Here is a 21929-nt window from a genome sequence, read left to right on the forward strand (position 1 = left end):
AACTTTTTTATCTGAGAATTTTTTAGTTATAGCCAAAACAAAGAATGGTTAATTATAGAGAGTCAGCATAGGAAAAAGTGGCATTTTCTATGACATTGTTATCTTAGTAAGAGCTTCTACTTAAGTGACTTGGTAAAAGAAAATACATTCTCAAATGTTTGTGAGAAAATTGAGATTCCCATGGAAGGGAGTCTCAACTCAAACTCAAGAGTTTGTGATAAATGAATTTCTAGTAGACTTGGCACAATAAAATGAGGTAAGGGTTATTTTTTTAAATTACTCTTTTTATTCTTCTCTCTTACATTACATCCTGACTGCAGTTCCCTGTCCATCCACTCCTCCTACTCTCTCACCCCACCTCCGCTCTCCCCCAGATCTACCCCTCCATTTCCCTTCAAAGACAGGATTTTCACCAACTCTACATCAGACACAAGGCTAAATTTCAAAATACATAAAGAACTCAAGAAACTAGACTTCAACAAACCAAGAAATTCAATTAAAAATGGGGTACAAATGCATGAGAGTTAAAAGATATCTACTCAGTGATAATCTATATTCCAAAGAATCTGTCATGTTTACAGAACCCATTTTTGTAAGACCTTAAGAATGTGAACTATCCAGTAACACTAAAAATTTCCTACGGCAGTTTTCACATTGCCTGTATAACATTGTTTCTTCTTGTTTTATAAATTTTACATTTTCCACCCAGAATTCTGACAGCCCACAAAACTGAAGACACTGGACAATCCATGAGCCTATGAAATTTATGTGTTCAGTTGAATTTAAAAAATCAGTATAAAAGAGCAAATTAGTTTTAATGGCTGTTGTACAAAATATTGGTGGGGCAGTTTAACATTTCTTGTGGAATAATTTTCCAGTGGTATCTTTTGACAGTCTGGGAATTAGTAAAAGTAGGCACTGTGAAGGTAAAAGAATAAATATGAAATAAAAAACTAATAGTCAAAAAATGGCAATAATTGGTTCTGGCTATCACAAACAATGCTGCTATGAACATAGTTGAGCATATACTTTTGTTGTATGATAGGGCATCTCTTGGATATATTTCCAAGAGTGGTATTGCTGGGTCCAGGGGTAGGTTGATCACGAATTTCCTGAGAAACCGCCACACTGCTTTCCAAAGTGGTTGCACAAGTTTGCATTCCCACCAGTAATGGATGAGTGTACCCCTTTCTCCACAACCTCTCCAGCAAAGGCTATCATTGGTGTTTTTTTTTTATTTTAGCCATTCTGACAGGTGTAAGATGGTGTCTTAAAGTTGTCTTGATTTGCATTTCTCTGATCGCTAAGGAAGTTGAGCATGACCTTAAGTGTCTTTTGGCCGTTTGAACTTCTTCTGTTGAGAATTCTCTGTTCAGCTCAGTGTCCCATTTTATAGTTGGGTTGATTAGCCTTTTATGGTCTAGTTTCTTGAGTTTGTAATAGCCAGAACCTGGAAACAACCTAGATGCCCTTCAATGGAAGAATGGATGAAGAAAGTATGGAATATATACATATTAGAGTACTATTCAGCAGTAAAAAACAAGGACTTCTTGAATTTTGCATGCAAATGGGTGGAAATAGAAAACACTATCCTGAATGAGGTGAGCCAGACCCAAAAGGAAGAACATGGGATGTACTCACTCATATTTGGTTTCTAGCCATACATAAAGGACATTGAGCCTATATTTAGTGATCCTAGAGAAGCTAAGAAGGAGAACCTAAAGAAAAACATAGGCATCCTCCTGAATATTAACCTTCATCAGGATATGAAAGGAGACAGAGACCCACATTGGAGCACCGGACAGAAATCTCAAGGTCCAAATCTGGAGCAGAAGGAGAGAGAGCAAGAGCAAGTAACTCAGGACCGCAAGGGGTGCACCCACACACTGAGACAATGGGGATGTTCTACTGGGAACTCACCAAGGCCAGCTGGCCTGGGTCTGAAAAGGCCTGGGATAAAACTGGACTAGCTGAACATAGCGGATAATGAGGAATACTGAGAACTCAAGAACAATGACAATGGGTTTTTGATCCTACTGCACGTACTGGCTTTGTGGGAGCTTAGGCAGTTTGGATGCTCAACTTACTAGACCTGGATGGAGGTGGGTGGTCCTTGGACTTCCCACAGGGCAGGGAACCCTGATTGGTCTTTGGGCTGACAAGGGAGGGGGACTTGATTGGGGGAGGGGGAGGGAAATGGGAGGCTGTGGCGGGGAAGAGACAGAAATCTTTGATAAATAAATAAATAAACAAACAAACAAATAAATAAAAATCTTCTATTGTGCCAATGAGAAATTTACAAACTTAAAATATCAAATCTTATTCATTTGTCAGTCATGCTAAATATAACTAAATTTCTCAGTTAGCTCATAAAAAAATGGCAATAATATATCCAATTATACAGGATTCTTGTCCTAGACTGGGAATGAGCAGCAAGTGTTTCTTTGGTTTACAGTGTTCTCATTTATCTATTCTTGTGGCCTGCGCTCTAATGACCTTCATTAATCTGGCTTCTGTAGTTCCCAGAAATACTTAACAAACTCTCTCATTCTCTACACTGGGTTTCTTTCCATTTGGAAGGTGCCCTCCTCCCACTTCTGTGAAGCCATTGACAGTGGCACCAGGATTTATCCCTACTGCTTGTACTGGCATGTTGGGGACCTATTCTCTTTGGATAGATACCTTGCGCATCCAAAATATAGTAAAGGGGGCCATGAATCTTCCCCAAAGCAATGTGCTTTACCCTCTCTATGGAGTGGCTGGGTGATGTGAAGGGGAGGAGGGGAGGGAGTGGGAACTGAGATGAAAAAAAGATTGTTTTCTTTTCAAATGAATAAATAAAGAATTTTTGTTCTTGATGTTTTTCTTTTTATTCAAAATAGATTTGTCTCATATTACATATCCTTATTATGTAATTATAGTATTCCTATACTCCTTCCAGTTCCTTTCTGCTTCCCTTCCATTGTTGATATACCCCCTTTCTTTCTCTTATTGCAAAACAAAAAGGTTCATATGGGATAATGATATACTTCAATATAGAATAATATGATACAATACAGTAAGCTAACACAAAAACATAAGAATTTTACAAGACAAACAGAAGGAGAGGATTCCAAGAGAAGGCACAAGGAACAGTGACCCATTTGTTCTCACACCAAAAAATTCCCCCAAAACACTAAACTGGAAGCCATAATACATATGTAAAAAACCTGTGCTCACCCAAGCAGGGCCTATGCATGCTGTCTTAGTCTATAAAAATTTAAGACCACAGGGACTCCTTCATGTTAAATTAGAAAAATGAAGGGAAAAATCACATTGAGTTCTTTAGAGAAATTTTAGCTTTTTGTCCATCCATTAAGAAGGGATTAAAAAACCATATTTGATTTATTTGCAAATATGCCCACATCTGAATTCCTTTTAAGGTACCATAGAATCAAAATGTTTTCATCAGTTTAAAGGTCAATGCGGTTTGTCATATGGAACAACACAAGGACTCTACTGATTCATTTTGTTATTCAAGTGATGCGTGGATTGCTGGAACCTTTACTGGTTCACATTAAAGAAACAAAATTTACTTTCTTTGAAGTGCTTAAAGAATGAAGAGATTTAAAAGAAAGAACAAAACAAAGAAAGAAAGAAAGAAAGAAAGAAAGAAAGAAAGAAAGAAAGAAAGAAAGAAAGATCTTCTGAAACTTCAAAAATACTTCATGGAAACAGCTCAAATGGGGATTTCTCTGCAAAAGCACCTGCATCTGGATTGTTCATTTTCCAAAATAAAGCCTCCATCTGGGAGCATGATTTGTTTGGCTGAATATTGAACCAGATTCTGAAGGTGTGTTGAGATGCATTGGCTCCATAAGAAGACAACCACTCTGCAGAGTCAAGTCACACAGTCAGAGTGTTGCTTACGACCAATCTCATCTTATTTTTGAGGAACAGTAATTAATTGATAAAAAGTGATAGAAATTCCATGGTCTGGCCATTTTGCCAAATAAACTCTGTACACAAGCCAGTTTAAGGAGTTACATATGGTTGTGAGGAATCAAACCTGGAGCCTCTTGAAAAAGCAGCTAGTGCTCTCAACCTCTAATTCATCTCTCCAATCCCATTATGTCATTTAAAAATTATTTTTAATATTATACTTCTATTTCTATCCTAGCAAGTAATCATATGTTATGATTCTTTATATTATATTCCTTCTATTTAGGCAAGCTTAGTTAAATCATCTGTTTTCATAGAAATATTTTTAAATTGCCTTATATGTATAGATTAATTTAAAAAAGGGGAAATTACTGTCTTTATTATATTGAGCCTCTTACTCATAAATATATTTTCCTTTAGTATTGCTGTTTGTTGCATACATTTAATATATTGAAAATAGATATATTTTATTCATATTTTATTTATATATTTTTCTTAATTCTAAAATGCTTGTTACCATGTCTCTGAAGACTATAATGGAGATTTATTTTCTTCCCTACACACTTTTACGGCCTACTTTTATTGAGCTCCATTTTGTGTGATTTTTACATATTGATAATTTCCCTAACGTTTGAACTTTTCACAGTTTTATTTAATTTGTCTATGTTTTAGCTGTGTGTTATCATGATTTTTTATGTTGCCATATAACACATTTAAAGTGAAAGAATGCAAAATTATGATATCTGTAAAACATTAGGTTTTATTCAATTTTTATAATTGCTCCAATTTAGCAAGAAAATAGCACATTTGCTTTGGACCATAATTTTATGGTGCCACTTGGAGCTATAAAGTAATTTAGAACTGTTTCAGCAAAGGGTAAGACCTCCCATGGTGAGGAGTCAACAAAGTCTGCCTCTTTAAGATGAGGCAGGACCAAGCCTCTTCCCCCTGCACTAAGGCTGAGCAGAGCATCCGACCATAAAGAATGGGCTCCAACAAGCTAGTCCATGTACCAGGGATAGATTCTGGTCCCACTGCCAAGGGCCCCTGAGATAAACCAAGCTGTACAACTTTTTCCACAGAGAGCCTAGTTGGTCCTATAGAGGCTCCACAGCTGTCAGTCTTGAGTTCAAGAGTTCCCATTAGCTCTCCACAGAGAGCCTAGTTGGTCCTATAGAGGTTCCACAGCTGTCAGTGTTTAGTTCAAGAGTTCTCGTTAGCTTGTTTCAGCTGTCTCTGTAGATTTCCCCTTCATGATCTTGACCTCCCATGTTCATATAGTTCCTTCCTTCCTGTCTTCAACTGGATTTCCAGAGGTTAGCTTGATTTTTCTTTGTGAATCTCTGTATCTGGCTCCATCAATGACTGGATGAAGGCTCTATAATGACTGTTTGGGTAGTCACCAATCTGATTGTAGGGGAAAGCCAGTTTAGGCACCCTCTTCACTATTGTTATGAGTCTTAACCAGGGTCAACCTTGTGGATTCTTGGGAATTTCCCTAGCACCAGGTTTCTCCCTAACCCTATAATGGCTATCTCTATCAACATATCTCTTTCATTGCTCTCCCACTTTGTCCCTCCCCCAACTTGACCATCCTGTTCCCTCATATTCTCATTACTGATCCCTTCCCTCGGTTAACCCATATCGAATTTAGTTTCCCTTCCCAGGGCAATCCATGTGTCCCTCTTTGGGTCTTCCTTGTTGTTTCCCTTCTCTGGATCTGTGGATTTGTAGTCTGGTTATCCTTTGCTTTATATCTAGTATCCACTTATTACTGAGTACACACTGCGTTTGTCTTTCTGAGTCCGAGTTGCTTCATTCAGGATGGTGGGTTTTTTTTTTCTTTTTATTTACTCTTAGTGCCTTTCACATCTTCCTATCTTCCCTCTGCCCTTGCAACCCCTCCAAAATTCAATTAAATTTGATTAAAAAAAAGAAAAGAAAAAGAAAAGGAAAGATTCTGTCAATGAAGGTGTAGCTAAGTTTTCAGATTTTGTGAGTGCTAGGGTGGCCTTTGGTGATGTGGCACCTTGAGACACTTCTTTGTTGATGTGGCACTTTGGGATATTTCTTTGGTGATGTGGCACCTTGAGACACTTCTTTGTTGATGTGGCACTTTGGGATACTTCTTTGGTGATGTGGCACCTTGAGACACTTCTTTGTTGATGTGGCACTTTGGGATACTTCTTTGGTGATGTGGCACCTTGAGACACTTCTTTGTTGATGTGGCACTTTGGGATACTTCTTTGGTGATGTGGCACCTTGAGACACTTCTTTGTTGATGTGGCACTTTGGGATACTTCTTTGGTGATGTGGAACCTTGAGACACTTCTTTGTTGATGTGGCACTTTGGGATACTTCTTTGGTGATGTGGCACCTTGAGACACTTCTTTGTTGATGTGGCACTTTGGGATACTTCTTTGGTGATGTGGCACCTTGAGACACTTCTTTGTTGATGTGGCACTTTGGGATACTTCTTTGGTGATGTGGCACCTTGAGACACTTCTTTGTTGATGTGGCACTTTGGGATTCTTCTATGGTGATGTGGCACTTTGAGACACTTCTGTTCCTGTAAGTAACTTCTTACCCATATTTATACAATAAACCCCAACGTGACTTGTTTATCAAGTTGGATTTTATTGGTATCTGTCTTTTATCTGTTATCAGTCCCCTAACTGGATAAACTACATTTCTGTTTGCATCTCCCCAAAAAGAGTGTCATGTAGCATCTGGACCCTGTGTGGTTTGATTTATATCTTGAATCATTGTTTCACCACAGTCATCCTTATCTCTGGGATATTCCCTTATAGACAAATCATGAGACTAATTCAATTATGAATGGCAGTCTGCTTAACTTCAACTTCATTCATGTTCCCAATCTTTCTAATCATTCTCACCAATGGGACATGTTCCCTTCCTATTTTCAAACAGTCAAATTATTTTTACAGGAGATATCTTTTGGGAATAAGTAAACCAAAGGAAATCAGATTTATCTAATCAATTTGAAATGATATGCCAAACTTCATAATGACTTTGGGTTTCCTTTACAGTTTTATTTGGTTGTTGAAATAATTCTACCAGAAGACCCATGAACAAGCTGTGGAAGTGAATAATCAACAAAGCTAAATAGTGTAGTTAAATTTTCCATGAAAAGATAGCAAAAATTCATAAAACTCTAAATTTAAAATATAATTGTTAAACTAATACATAAAGGCCCTGCATGCAAATTCACTAACATAAATCATAGGGATGAAAGAGACTTATCATTGTCCCATACTCACATTTAAGGTTCTTGATTTAGAAACAAAAAAAAAAAACTTCTGCAGAGCTCAAAGACACAATTTAGTTTGTGGGAATATTGGCTTCATTTGTCTGAAAACTATATGTAGTAGATGGCTGAGTCAAGGTGGAAATCTTTAATATACACTCCATACTCTAAGTAAATCATGTGTACATAAATCTATTCTTATAAAATTAACGTCAGGTGTGGGAGGATATCTCAGCGAATAAAGTATTATCTGCACAAGTGTGGGAACCCCAATTTTGAGCTCTCGAGTTCACATGAAGTCAGATAGTCATGTTGGTCCTTGTGATTCTGGCACTGAGGAGAAAGAGACTAGGGCAAGCTGTCTAGCTAGGCTAAGGAGAATCAGCAAGCACTATGCTCAGTGCAAGATTTTTCTTCTAAAGTAAAGTAAAACACACCAAAAGTCAACATGGAGCTTCCACACATGTTATAAACATACACCATACATACATACATACATACATACATACATACATACATACATACACATACATACACCACACACATATGTACACATTCAAAGAAGAATTAACATCAACATTGTACCCATAATACCAAGCAGATTATGAGCAAGAGAGCAGTGGAGTCACTGGTAATCTGTGTACATGTGGTTTTCATCAAAAGCCTACATCCAGAAGATACTGATGGCCAGAGTTTGGACTGTGCTGAAGGAAATTCAAGTGAAGACAATTGTGTAATTGCTGATATGGTAATCTCAGTTATTTGTGCAAGTGTTTCTTAAAGAGATGATAATCACAATCACAGCAAAAATGCATGTAACAGTAGTGGATAATTTAGTTGATTCACAATGGTGTGATGATGCGGTATTCCTTCTGAGCCTGTATCATCTACACAATGTGGTGATGATAAGAATGGACAGCTCATAAAGCTGTTGTGAAGGTGGGGCTCACTCACGGATGGCATCTTCATGTAAACATCTGTCCAGTAGATGAGCAGTGTTTTGTTTTTGTTTTTATCATCTACAACACGGAAAGAATGGTTAGCATGACAGATGTCAGAGCTGGCTCTGCTTCCAACTGTGTTATTGGATAAAACATATTTCCTCTCCACAAAAACCAAAGCACACCACAGCATCAGATAAATACTAAAATCTAAGACACAGAGGCAGTTTGGACAGATAGTAATGCAATGTGAGTTTTCAGAAGAATGCACATTCAGAGAAATATTACAATCAGAAGAGTGTGATACACATCCACATTATTAAGCTATTTCAATTTGGAGTTGTGAAAACCCCAATGAATAAACTTTGGAACTTGCTGAAAGTACATTTGGGTTATTAGCGTTATATAGTTATGTACTTGAAAAATCAGTTTTCTCTGGAGAAAATTACAAAAAAAATGCCCTATACATCTAAGGTATGTGACTTTTTATGTTTAGGTTTAATCAGCTTCACACTAGAAGCAACAGAATTCTGAGAACAAATGCACAGGAAACCAGTGGGGAAAATCTGGGATTATTAAGTTTCTTTGTTGAATATGTATTTAAGTTTTGAATATACCAACCATCTGAATTTAGAAAATGAAACATTAACACAAGTCTTCTTTGGAAATTCCAATGTGATGGTCTGTGAGGAAAATGCAATTTCAGAGTGTTGTGTGAAATACAGTGCTGTCTTAGAATCAGAAACTCAAAACTATCTTATAATACCTCGTAATTGTTTTATTTGGTTATGCACATAGCTTATTTTATTTGTTTTTGAGAATCATTGCTATTTCTCTACTTGCTCTTATTGTAAAAAAAAAAGAATTACAAACTAGAATTTAAGTTATTTTTACCAATCCCTCTTAGCTTGATGGGACAGAAGAAAAACTAGAGAAAAATCCTTAATTATAAAATTCAAACACTTAACAAACTTCATCTTTATTAGTTTTGGTAGTCATTGAAATTTGCTGAAATACAGATGAGAGAACATATGCCACATTTGCCTTCTCAACAATGACTGGCAAATATTAGGAAGAACAAGAAAACCTGTCGAGTGACCGTAAATTATTCACACAACAGACAGCTGGGGAAGCCTGTACTTCAGGCACACTCTGCTTTCTGTTCTACATTTTCTTGAATTTAGGCTCTTACATTGAACCATGATGCAGGTGATGGTGAGAGACTGGAGCTTATAATATCGTGGTGAGATATAAGTTGTATATGCAAACTTCAGTTTAAGTTTTTACACTTAAATAGTGATCTCACAACAAAAAGAATAAGCAGGCAGGTTGAAGTCACAGCTGAACTTCAAGTAAAGAGACATACTCTAGGCCACCATTGTCCCCAATATAATATTCTAGGTCTCTATTGTCACATCAACATTGTAAAACCTGTAATTGCTTTTCTTTTCTTTTCAGAAATCAAAGTTCACTTCATAAATAAACATTCTCAAGTGAGACATTAAATATCTACTAATATATTCTATAAATATACTCCACTGGGTTATACTATGCTATGATATAGATGAACAGGATTTATCAATTGTTTTATTTCTAACTTACATATTCTTGCATGGAAATCTATGCTAATCCCTATAGTATAGATTAAGAACATGAAAATATTCAATCGCTTTTGCGTAGGGTTTGTTGTATAATTAAGGAGGATCTATCACCCCGCTGTGAGCAGGAAGTTCTTGATTTCCTCAATTTTCCGAGGTATGGCGAGGGGCGCTCGGCGCTGGAGACCGTACCTCGGATTTAACCCCCTTCCCCGACTACCCCAAAGACGGCCCGGCAAAAGGATGCCAAATATGTCAAGATCAAGAAGAACAAGGATAATATGAAGTTCAAGGTTCCCTGCAGTAGGTACCTTTACACCCTGGTCATCACAGACAAGGAGAAAGCCTGGAAGTTGAAACAGTCCCTGCCCCCTGGCTTAGCAGTAAAGGAGCTGAAATAAAGCAGACCTCTGTGTTTGACTATTAAAAACTCTAAAAAATCAAAAAAAGGGGATCTATCACTATAAATTCAACAACAAAATAAAAAAAAATCACTGTTACCAACTGGAATTATTAATGACAAGGAGTGATAGGTCTTAGAAGGGTGGTGGTGGTGTACACCTTTAATCTCAGCACTCTAAAGGCAGAGGCAGGCGGATCTCTGTGAGTTTGAGGCCAGCCTGGTACACAAGAGCTAATTCCAGGACAGGCTCCAAAGTTTGAGAGAAACCCTGCCTTTAACACCACACAATTATTTCAATTTTAAAATATGTATTTAAAATGTACAAAAATCACATATTTAAAAAGTGGTACATGTGTTGAAAGAGAAACAAAAGATACTAATTTGGAATAGTTTTCTTTAGAATTTGTAGCAGACAACATCTGCACTTTTAAGTAGTTACAGACTCTTAGATAGCTATAAGTGCCTGGAAAACAATGAATGAAAATTTATCTGCCATATTTGCAATGCTAATTACATCATTTATATTAATATTTTAATTTTAAAATAAGGCCAAAATTAAAACCCAAAATATCAGGATTCTTAATAAAAATGAAAAGGGTATTAAAACTACATATGTAACTTAATTATCAGATAGAAGCTACTTCTAATTCACCTTAATTTGAAGTTATCAAACAAAAGACTTGTAGCCCAATTCCACATGGAAGAATTGTAGGTACAGAAAGTAAAAGACTAAATGAAAATCATCTAGTGAGGACCAGAACCTAAGGTTACATTTAAAATATCAGTCATTTACTTAATGCTAGTATTTTCTGAAAATCAAAAGCTTTTTTTTGTCTAAGAATAGAAGCCTTTACATTTTCATTATTTGGTCAGTTAAACATTTGTGGCAGGTGTAGAATAGCTGAAGTGATCTTTAATTGACACGAATATGCCTTGCTAAACTTGCTTCTATAATCTGACATTTACAACCCAACATACAATAATGAGATATTGTCTTCAGAATGCCAAGATTAAAAGTTCAAAGTGGCACGTGGAATTTTACCTTTATCATATCTTGTACACAAGATGCACACACTGACCTACAACCAGAGTTGTGTGGGCTACTGAGGAGTTGGGAGCACGTGTCAAAGTTCCCATTGAAAATGTGTTGATAAAGTGTTGACAGGTAAAACCTCCATAACTTAGAAAGAAAAAATGCTTGAAAATATCTAAATGGAGGAACATAGTTTAAGTTAATAAGAAGTTTCTGGAAGCATTCCATGAAATAGGTGAACTCATTTTGCAGATTGCATTAGGAATTAGATTTACAGCATAAAGAGAAAATGCCCAGTTAAATAATGACACAGAGATGACATAAACAATCACTGTTGTCATGTCCTTGTTTTGTGGAATACCAGCATTTGATAGGTGAGAGTAAAATCTAGCTAATGCAATATTGACAATCACAATGGCAGGTAGGCAAAAAAAAAAAAAATTGCTACAGCATAAAGTTTTCACCTTTTTTTCAGAAGCTCAGTACAGTTGCATTTATTTCTTCGCTTTTGCTGCCAAGGAACATTATTAACAGTAAGTTATAAGTAAGGTGCTGAGACATAATAAAGAAAGGGATGGTGCAGCAGGTTAACCATACACCACAGAAAAATACTATCACCTTTCCCTAAATAGCATCTTTGGGGAGGGAAAATACATAACTATACAATAGAAGGAAATGAAGAAACTTAGGTTTCTAGTGTTATGACAAAAAAAATGTGACCAAAGTGAGTGAGGCATGAAAGGGATTATGTTTCCTTATGACATACAGTCAACCATTAAGGAAAGTCAGGTTAAGAACTCAGCGGAGGAATGAAGCAGAGACTATGGAGAAATGCTCTTTAATGGCTTGCTTCCATGGCTTGCTCAACCTATGTCTTAAACATTCCAGGCCTAGGTGCCCATGGGTGTGCCCACACACAGTGGACTGGGTCCTTTAATGTCAATCATTAATTACAAAATGCACTAGAGATTTGCCTATATGCAATCCAATAGGGGTATTTTCTCAATTCACATTTTATTTCCCCAATGATTCTAGCTGTGTCAGTTGATAAAAAAAATAAGCAAAATGGAAAACTAGCATTTAAAATTAGATACTCAGAGAAAACAATAATGTTTAAAACAGAATTATGTCTCATTTTTGTCATCTTTTATACATACATGATGGCAGAAGATACAAAATAATCCCACACTAGTTCAGAATTATGTGCAATAAAGGGTTTATTTATTTAGGGGAGACTCACAGATCACTGTCCTAGATCACAGTCCTCTGCATGACCAGGGAGTAGGAATAGAGTCTAGCAGCTGGAACTGAGAGCAAGTGCAGGCTTTACAGCTGCATTTATAGTATAAGAGACCATGCCCAAGTGGATGGTATCTTAAAGGCTATTGGCTGAAGGAGCGGAAGGGGCTCCCACAGTACCTCCCCCTTTTGTTTAAGTAAGAGAGTCACTTTGAACTAGAGCTCACTGATTAGGTTTGAACTGGTCGGTGAATTCCAGGGATCCACCTATCTCCACCTCTGTAGTGTTTGGATTCATAAGTGAACACTGCTGTTCCTTTATTTTTAACATGGATTTTAGAGGATGAAACTCAGGTCCTCATGCTTAAATAACAAGTGCTTTATCACACAAGCTGTCTGCCTAAGGCATCTTTTCTACTTGGGGCTTGGTAAAAGAGTCAAACTATTAACAGTAAAGTCTAGACATAAAATATTCTAAAAAAAAATAGCAAGTATAGATTTGTTTATAAAAAACTTTCCATGTGGGACCATAAAAACAAAAAGACATTGTAATGATTCATATATGCTCTGACAAACAGCACAAACATGCGCACACATGCACACACACATACAAACACACACACAAACACAGAGAGACAAACAGACAGAATTGACAACAACATTTTCTATCTTTTTCACTGATATTGTACTCTCATCCCTGACCACTTCCTTGACCCAATATATGAGTGCTTTTGTTTTATATAATCTGGACAGATCTATAAGTCTATTTTTTTTTAATTTTCTAAGTAGAAACTCCTGGAGACATCTAAGGAGAGTTTCAATCCTCAGTCCTTCAAGAAAAGTTACACATGCCAGTAAAACTGTGTTCTTGCACTATGGATGGAGGCAATTAAAAGACATTGGTAGCAATATAAGTAGCATTCATTTGCTGACGTAGCTCACTGTTTATGCTGTTATTTGTAACATACATAGTGAAGTTATTAAAGTTTTCTTTATGTTATTTATTTTATAAATGCATAATGCACATAATCACATGCTTACATACATGTCTAGAACCCTAAAAGGAAAGCATTTGCCTTGCATTCATATTCTTTACTAGGCTAAATTAGAACTACCCCCATAGAGTATTTAAGGAGCTGCCCGTTTCTGTTAGCATGGATAAAAGAGTTTGCTAAAATACCTTAATACGAGGGCCATATTATCAGGAAGAATTCCCTCCTGCTTTGTGGAAAGCATTTGTCCTCAGAGGATTTCCAACTTAACTGTAACTGACACATTAATAATGACATCAAAATGACAAATCTACCACATATGCATACAAGAGATAATGTTTAGGAAAACTTTGTTCTACACAGTAAAGAATAAGAGTGGAATAATTATTATGATCCAACCTAAAGCAGAATTTATAACTAATTCCTATGTTAAGGATTCTTACTGTATTATTATTTTGAATAACCCTGTCATAAGTCACACATTGGGGTGACATATGTCGGGGTCTAGCCTTGATGAAATTCACACATTCCAGGGTAGGAGCATGAGGATTAGAATTATTAAGCGAAGGAACAGAGATATGAGAGAAATAAAAGGCAGAAACACATAACAGCATCGGGAAGGAAATTCAGTGAATGCTGAAATTGCCTGAATTTATTTTCCACATGCTTACATATTTCACTCCAAAAGGGGAGTGGAAGACAACAGACTTTATTAACATGATATAAGGAATACACCAAGTATCATGCAGGCAGTTATTCCCTGGAACTTCCTGCCAATTACCTTTAAAGGATCAAGAATAGCAAGATGAAATGAATTCACCTATATACCCAAAATATTAATATTTTGACAACATAGGTCAGGATCTGTTGTTTGTAGCCATGCCTGTTGTCAACAATTTTAAAAAACCAAAAAGTAAACTCAAACTCTCTGACCTTTTGTCAAGGTGGAACAGGGTTATATCTGTGGGCCCCCATATAAACCTATTTTATAATCAAAATTGACATAAAAACATTTGAAAGCAGTAATAATTATTAATAAAAATTTGTAATAGTTGTCTCCATCCTCTATAACAAATGTTAAATAATTGAAAAAAGAAAAAATTGAATATCTTTTTTTTTTCCTTTTTACTGATTTTTATTGAGCTTTAAATTTTTTTCTGCACCCCCTCACCTTCAACCCTCTCCCAAGGGCCCCATGCTCCCAATTTACTCAGGAGATTTTGTTTGAAAAATCCTGTCTTTATTGTTTCCATTCATTCATCAAATAACTTTATTTGAAGTTGAATGGAGAACCTAAATTAATAATAAAAGAGAATTTGAAACACTTACGAACATTTTGTTACTATTCATATATAATACTAATACTAAAGGTCTATGAAAGGTGACACAGCTGAGTGGGATAGCTAAAATCATGGGCTCTCTCGTTCTCTATTGTTTTTAGTCATACAATAGATGCATCCACTATTTTTCTGGCTTACTTTTATCTCTTACTAAAAGGGAATTCTGTAACTGTACTCAGACAGACAAACCTTCCCAGTGATCTACTTCTCAGGAACCAAGAGGAAGAAAAAATAACAGTTGTCCCTTATCTATCTCTGAAGTTGGCATTTGAAGCCCAGTAGAAACTAAAGTCATACGTAAGTAAGTACACATTCTAGTAGCTTTCAACTCTAAGATGTTGATTATTAGCTTTCATTAAGCACTGTCATGTATTGCTGTGTGATCCTTTTCTGTGGATGTATGAGCAAATGTCCACTTTCATGAGAGAGTGGATCATGGACAATAGAATCCATTCCATGCAAGAGTACCTCTGCAAACCAGTAGGTGTATTTGGGTTACAGGAACACGGGTGATGAGAAGTTGTATCACCCAAAAGCCCACTTTTACTTGGGTTATGATCTGGGAAAACTTTTGTCACCAGAGTCTCTTGTCCAACCTGCTGACAGTTCCATCAAAGTCTAACCCTTCCCGGCAGGTATTTACCATTGATACAGCCTACTGAAGGCCTGTGAGACTAACAAGTTTCTTGTAAGTTTTGTGGGCCTCATGAGATCCTTCCTCCTCCAAAGGGAATCCTTTCTACTAGACAGAAACAGTCACACAATATCCATATTCTATACTTGGTCACATGAAAAATTGACATGCTATCCATTTATTACATGTATGATGAACAACTTACTAGAAAGGTATGGAAACTCCCAAAGGCTGTAAACAGACTAGACGTGAGAAATACATCTGATCCACACTTGGAAGTTTTCCTTAGGGTGTTCACAGACAAATCACACTGGCTGTAGAATGACATGGCCTTAGAATCTAAGACATTTCCAATTCGTCTGCCTTGCCTTCCTCCTTGATAAGCCACTCAGCCTTTACTATGTTTATAGTTGCAGTAAAAAAAGGCAAATAAAATGAATTTCACTAACTATTTAACATAATTAAAGGGATTTATAACTAATGGTACTTTTATAGATCTTTCTAAATTTTAATGATTTTAGAAGTTTTTTTCTTTTTATGTTCTTTCTTCCTCTCTCTCTCTCTCTCTCTCTCTCTCTCTCTCTCTCTCTCTCTCTCTCTCTCCCTCTCTTCTTTCTTTCTTTTACATCCAGACTACAGTTTCGGCTCCCTCTTTCCCTCCCTTTCCACCTCCAAACATTACCTTCACCCCACTCCCCCAAACCATTCTTCCTCTGATTCTGTTCAGAAAGGAGCAGCCCTCCAATGGATATCAACAAAGCATGGCATATCAAGTTGCAGTAAAACTAAGCACCTCTTCTTGTATTAGGGCTGTTTAGAACATTTTTTAAAAGGGTCGTTACACTGGTACATTGGTCACCAAATTATCTGACCCCGGGACAAGTACATTCATCTACAATACATTAAGTGAAGCACATTTATTGTATTTAGTAAAGTATGAGATGAAAGATCAAGTACCATGTGAGCTTTCCTTCCACAGTTCACACAGCTACCTGGTGTGGATGGAGCCTGGAATCTTTATTCCCCTGAAGAACAGTTCTCCAGTGAGAACAGAACAGGCAGTGTAGAATGCCAGCTTTGTCTTCTTTAAAGTGTGCATGCTCAACCCATATTCAACAGTGTGGCTGCCAGGCAAGTCAAGAGCTCCAGAATGTTGGAAGAGGGGGCACTTGTTGTTCCTGGCAGCTTAGCCCCAAAATAATCACACAGAACACAGAAACTGTATTAATTAAATCATTGCTTGGCCCATTAGCTCTAACTTCTTATTGGCTAACCCTTACATATTAATTTAGCCCATCTCCATTAATCTTCGCATCACCACGAGGTCGTGGCCTACCAGCAATGTTTCTGCACATCTGTTTTAGGCAGCGGCAGCTCCTTTCACCTCTCTCATCCCAACATTCAGTTCCATCTTCCTTGCCTACCTACATTCTGCCCTATCAACAGGCCAAGGAGTTTCTTTATTCATTAATGTTAATCACCACACATAGAGGGACTCTCACATCACCAGAAAAAGCCTCATGCTGATAGCTTCTACCCGAGAGGAAGCAAAGTGCTCCCTGCATTGTCAGTAAGGTAGTATTATCACAGAGAAGCAGTTGACAGTCCATATATTTTACTCAGAATATAATGCCCTTTTCTAGAAAGTGAAATAAATGTTAGCCTAGGTCAGTATCCAAGGGTAAGTCAGTGAAAAGTTGTTCTTATCTCTCTTATGAGAGAGCAGATACTTTCAGAATCTTAAACCAATATGTTTTATTGATGTTGGGAGAATAAAGAAAACACAGGATTTATCTCTTTGTAAATATTACTACAGAAATATTGAAATTTTCATTCCTAGCACTGGTACCAAATATTGATCAATGGTTTATGGAAGATTTCAAAAGCTAGCTCCAATCTAGTCACTGCTCTGTCCTTAAAATAATGTTTATACACCAAGTATTTAGCTCAATTGGTACAGTGAAAACCAAACCCTGGATCTAATCTCTAGAAACTCACAACCCGAGTACAGTGGCACTTGTCTTTAATCTCAGAACTTGGGAGGCATCAAAAGGACAGTAAGAAGTTCAGTGTTGTCCTTGGCTATACATGTTGAATTTAAGACCATTTTAGAATACAAATCCCATCTCAAAATTAACTAATTGAACATTTATTGTTAACTTTATTTTAGAAATAACTATACTGGTTTTATACACTCACCAAGCTGGAGAAGCCTACCAAGAATATGACTCTAATGGGTACCTAAGAGGGACAGCTTGTCTTTGGCAACAAGGTTGTGGGGTGTACATTGTGCTTTAGTTTAAAGTGGTTTAGAAAAGCCAAAGACAGTGAAATACAATGACACTCCCAACAGCATACAGAAAGAAAAATCTCAGGAGTTTGCCAGAAATATTTACTCAACTAAATTTTTAACTAAAGGCAAAGACTAGTGAAAGCCAATCAAGCCCAGAAGAGCAACATGCAAATCTACACTTCGGAGTTAAAATAAAATGTGAAAATTTAGTTCTTAAGCACTAATATGCTGTGGTAATTTGTTAAATTGTATTGTAGTAAATATTTTTACAAACATATATTTAATATACCTTGCAGAGCTATTTTGATTGTCAGAGTCTAATTGAAATCCAGTATTCAGACACTGCAAGAGAAGAAAAGTCTGATGTACGTAAGAGCTTCATATATTTATATCATTCACTGTTAAATGACAGAGTATAACAACATTGCAAGAAAATGCTGTTTTCAATATCCTACTGAACTTCAGCAGGGACGTAGAATAATTCACTGTCTGATACAGGAAAAATAGCAAATTTTCAACTAAACGTCAAAACAGTGAGCACTGGCTACATACATAGATTAATAATAGATACCAGTAAATTGTTGTGGGAAGAAAGGAGGAAACAGGGAGAATGATGGAAGAAAATATGTAGTTTTATAAAAGTATTTGCATGAAAAAAGCAACGATTCTTCAGTATAAACCTGAAAAAAATATATTAAGCATGCTTCATTTCGATAATTATATAATGAGAAAATATGAGAAAGAAGCATTTCAAACTTAAGCAGTTCTTAAATGCATGACAAGAAGTGCTTTGAATGTATCATGCTTAAAATTATCCAAGTTATTGGCCATTATCAGAATGCAAATCAGAAACAGCAATATATCATCTAAGCCAAATGGATAATACCAATTAAACAAAATAACAGGTGATGGAGTATAAAAAAATACTCAAACATTTTTGGAGGAATTGCATATTAGGACAGCCATTATATGAAAATTCATTTCAAAATAAAATTATGTATGCAATACGATCGATCAGTGTTACATATATGTAGATATATAGATTATAGATGATAGATAGATCATTGATAGATACATAATACAATATAGATAGATATCTGATTGATAGATGAAAAATTAAAGATAGATAATATATAGATAGCTAATAGTTGGATGATAGATGATAGATAGATGATAGATAGATAGATAGATTTATAGAATTTTATTTACTTTTTTTACTGTGATAAAATACCATGATCAATATAACTTACCAAAGAAAGCATTAACTTTAAGCAGTTTAGTTTCAAAGCATTAGAGCCCATGATGACCGAACAACGACAAGAATGCCAAGATCTTACATCTTGATCTGCAGATAGAAAGTTGAAAGAGGAGGAGACACCGAAATGGTACCAGTTCTTTGAAACTTTAAAGCTCACCTCCAATGAAACACCTCCTTTGAAAAAACCACACCTCCTAATCTCTGCAACCGTTACACCAAGTGGGAACAAATATTCAAACAAAAAACTTAATGAAGGCTATTCACATTCAAACCACCACAGATAAAAGATAGATAGATAGATAGATAGATAGATAGATAGATAGATAGATAGATGATAGATAGAGAGATAGAGAGATAGATAGAGATATAGATAGATGATAGATGGATAGATGATGGATAGATAGAAATAGAGAGATGATGAATGATAGGATAGATGACAGATGACTGATAAATGATAAATCAGTAGATAGAAGATAGATAGATAGATAGATAGATAGATAGATAGATAGATAGATAGATAGATAGATGATGGATAGATGGATAGATAGAAATAGAGAGATGATGGATGATAGGATAGATGATAGATGACTGATAAATGATAAATCAGTAGATAGAAGATAGATAGATAGATAGATAGATAGATAGATAGATAGATAGATAGATAGATAGATGATAGAAGATAGATCTGTAGATGTTATAGATATCCTAAGGAAGTGAAGACAACATTCCAACTACATACATTTGTTATAACACTATTACAATAGATAAGATAGGAAATGTACATGGGTTCCTATAAATAAAAATCCTCAAACTGGTCAAAATGTATAGACCAACTGACCATGGGCTTCCCATCCTCAAATGACACATCTGCAAAAAAATCCTTTGTACACAAGACATAAAATATTGTGAAAGAAACTAAGGGCCAGAAAACAAGGATGTCGGTTAAGACATTGGTCTTCCAATTATTTGCAGAGAAGCTACACTCATTAAACCTCAACAGTATGGTAGCTTAGACAAAACCTGAAAAATGACATCATCAATTGACATGCCAAGATGGATGGAGGATTTTCTACAAGGTGCAATTCCATATGAGAAACTACAGGCAATTAATTAATGACTAATAACAGAAGAATCAAGAATGATCTTGCTTATAGGTTACCTCATCCCAAATTGTGAGCCCTAAATACTTATACATATGAACAATGCTAGATGGACTCAGTAGGATGCATGTATGTATGTGTGTTCACATATACTATATGCATATATATGCATGGATGCAGAAAATAAAAGGAGGTTATGAATTTGAAAGAGTGTGGAGAACACAGAGTTATAGAGAGGAATTGGTGAGGTGGGAATGATTTAAAAACAGTGTTAGTGAATGTAAATCTTAAAATGAAATGCTTAAAAATAGGTTCTTGAGAGATAAAAACTTACTATGCTTATAAACTGAATATTATTAACCCATAGAGAGACATGAAGTCCTATCATTTTCAGCAGCACAGATGGAATAAGAGGACAGCCTGTCAAACGAAATAAATTACATATACAAAGACAGTGTGTGCTTGCTGTCTCTCACATGTGAAAACTACTTAAAATCACTCTCATCTTAGAACAATGGCTATCAAAAGTAGGGAGAGATGAGGTGAAAAAGAGCAGAAAGTGATGAGCAAATTATCAGTGTAACTTGAAGTCTAACACTTAACCCAGTTGTTTACACAATTTAGACATAATAATAAAGATAAAATTTAAGAAATCTTTACTTGTATATTAAGTAATACAAATGTAATTTGAAAATTAAATGATAATTTAACCTGCTTTAAAAAACAGAAATTCTGACTACACTATCTCATTTTCCTCTAAGGTCCTAATTCAAAGTCAAAGCATAAAATGCTCCCTTTGCTGATTTTTATTACTGCTAGAAAGATATTGAGCCTGTATACTTCTCCTTCATACTACTCCAAGCAGACAGTAACATCCTGACAAGTATGCCTCACACCTTAGCTGCTTGTGTTAACAAGGGGATGAAAATGAATATATTGTTTTCTTTGGAGAGTAAGGAGACTACCTTGTATGTATTGAGAAAGTTCGCCCTAGAGTGTAAGTCACTCGACTGCATTTGTTATTATCTTTCTGTAGTACTTTCTGCCTCTACTCTATATTTTGAATGTTTTATATCAGTACAGTGTCGACAGGATTCAGACCTAATGATAAGTCCAATCTTTGCAAAGGAAGAAAGTGGAATTTTCTACCATATAGTCACACATTTGGAACCCATTGTTTTCAATTATAACGTGGTAGAGAGAAGCCTTCATTACCAACTAGAACTAACAGTTCAACATTCAGTGGTGGTAGAGTTCATGCTTAGTGCTAAGACGCTGACACCACAGAGGAAAGTTGGTACAATGAGCTCCATCCCACAGGAGCCTTCTTTTCAAGGCAGTTTGTTACTGCTCAATAAAAATACAATAGGCTCATTCAGAGAAGAAATTGTTATTTAACCATTTTTCCCTCTACATATATTCACCCCTTAGCCATTTACAGTAACTTTTAATAATTTAGAGACTTCCCTCTTAATTCCCTGGCTTGGTTTAGTATTAAAAATCACTCTACATTAGAGGGTAAAATTCCAGACAATAGAACATGGGACAGCTAACCTGTTATTGTGAAAATCTCAGCTTCAGAGTCAGATGAATGTCTTCCAATACATTTATGCAGAGCAGAGCCAAATAATACGAATCGAGTTAAGAAATTATACTTCTGTGTTTCTTTCAAGCAGATAAGGTTATCCTGGGACCTATATCTTCTTCGTTTCTCAGCAGGAGAAGGGGAATTAAGACTTCTTGCTTAGTAGGATGCAGAGCAAAGCAATTTCATGGGTAAGACAAAAGCTGAGCTCAGGGGAAAAAATAGCACCACATCTGTCTGTCAGAATTAGTGGAAGGAGGTTGTTGGGCACCAGTAGCATAGCGCCTCCTCAAGAACCGTTTCCTAAAGTGTAGGGATTTTCAA

Source organism: Microtus pennsylvanicus, chromosome 12, assembly GCF_037038515.1.
Source record: "Microtus pennsylvanicus isolate mMicPen1 chromosome 12, mMicPen1.hap1, whole genome shotgun sequence".
Lineage (NCBI taxonomy): Eukaryota > Metazoa > Chordata > Mammalia > Rodentia > Cricetidae > Microtus > Microtus pennsylvanicus.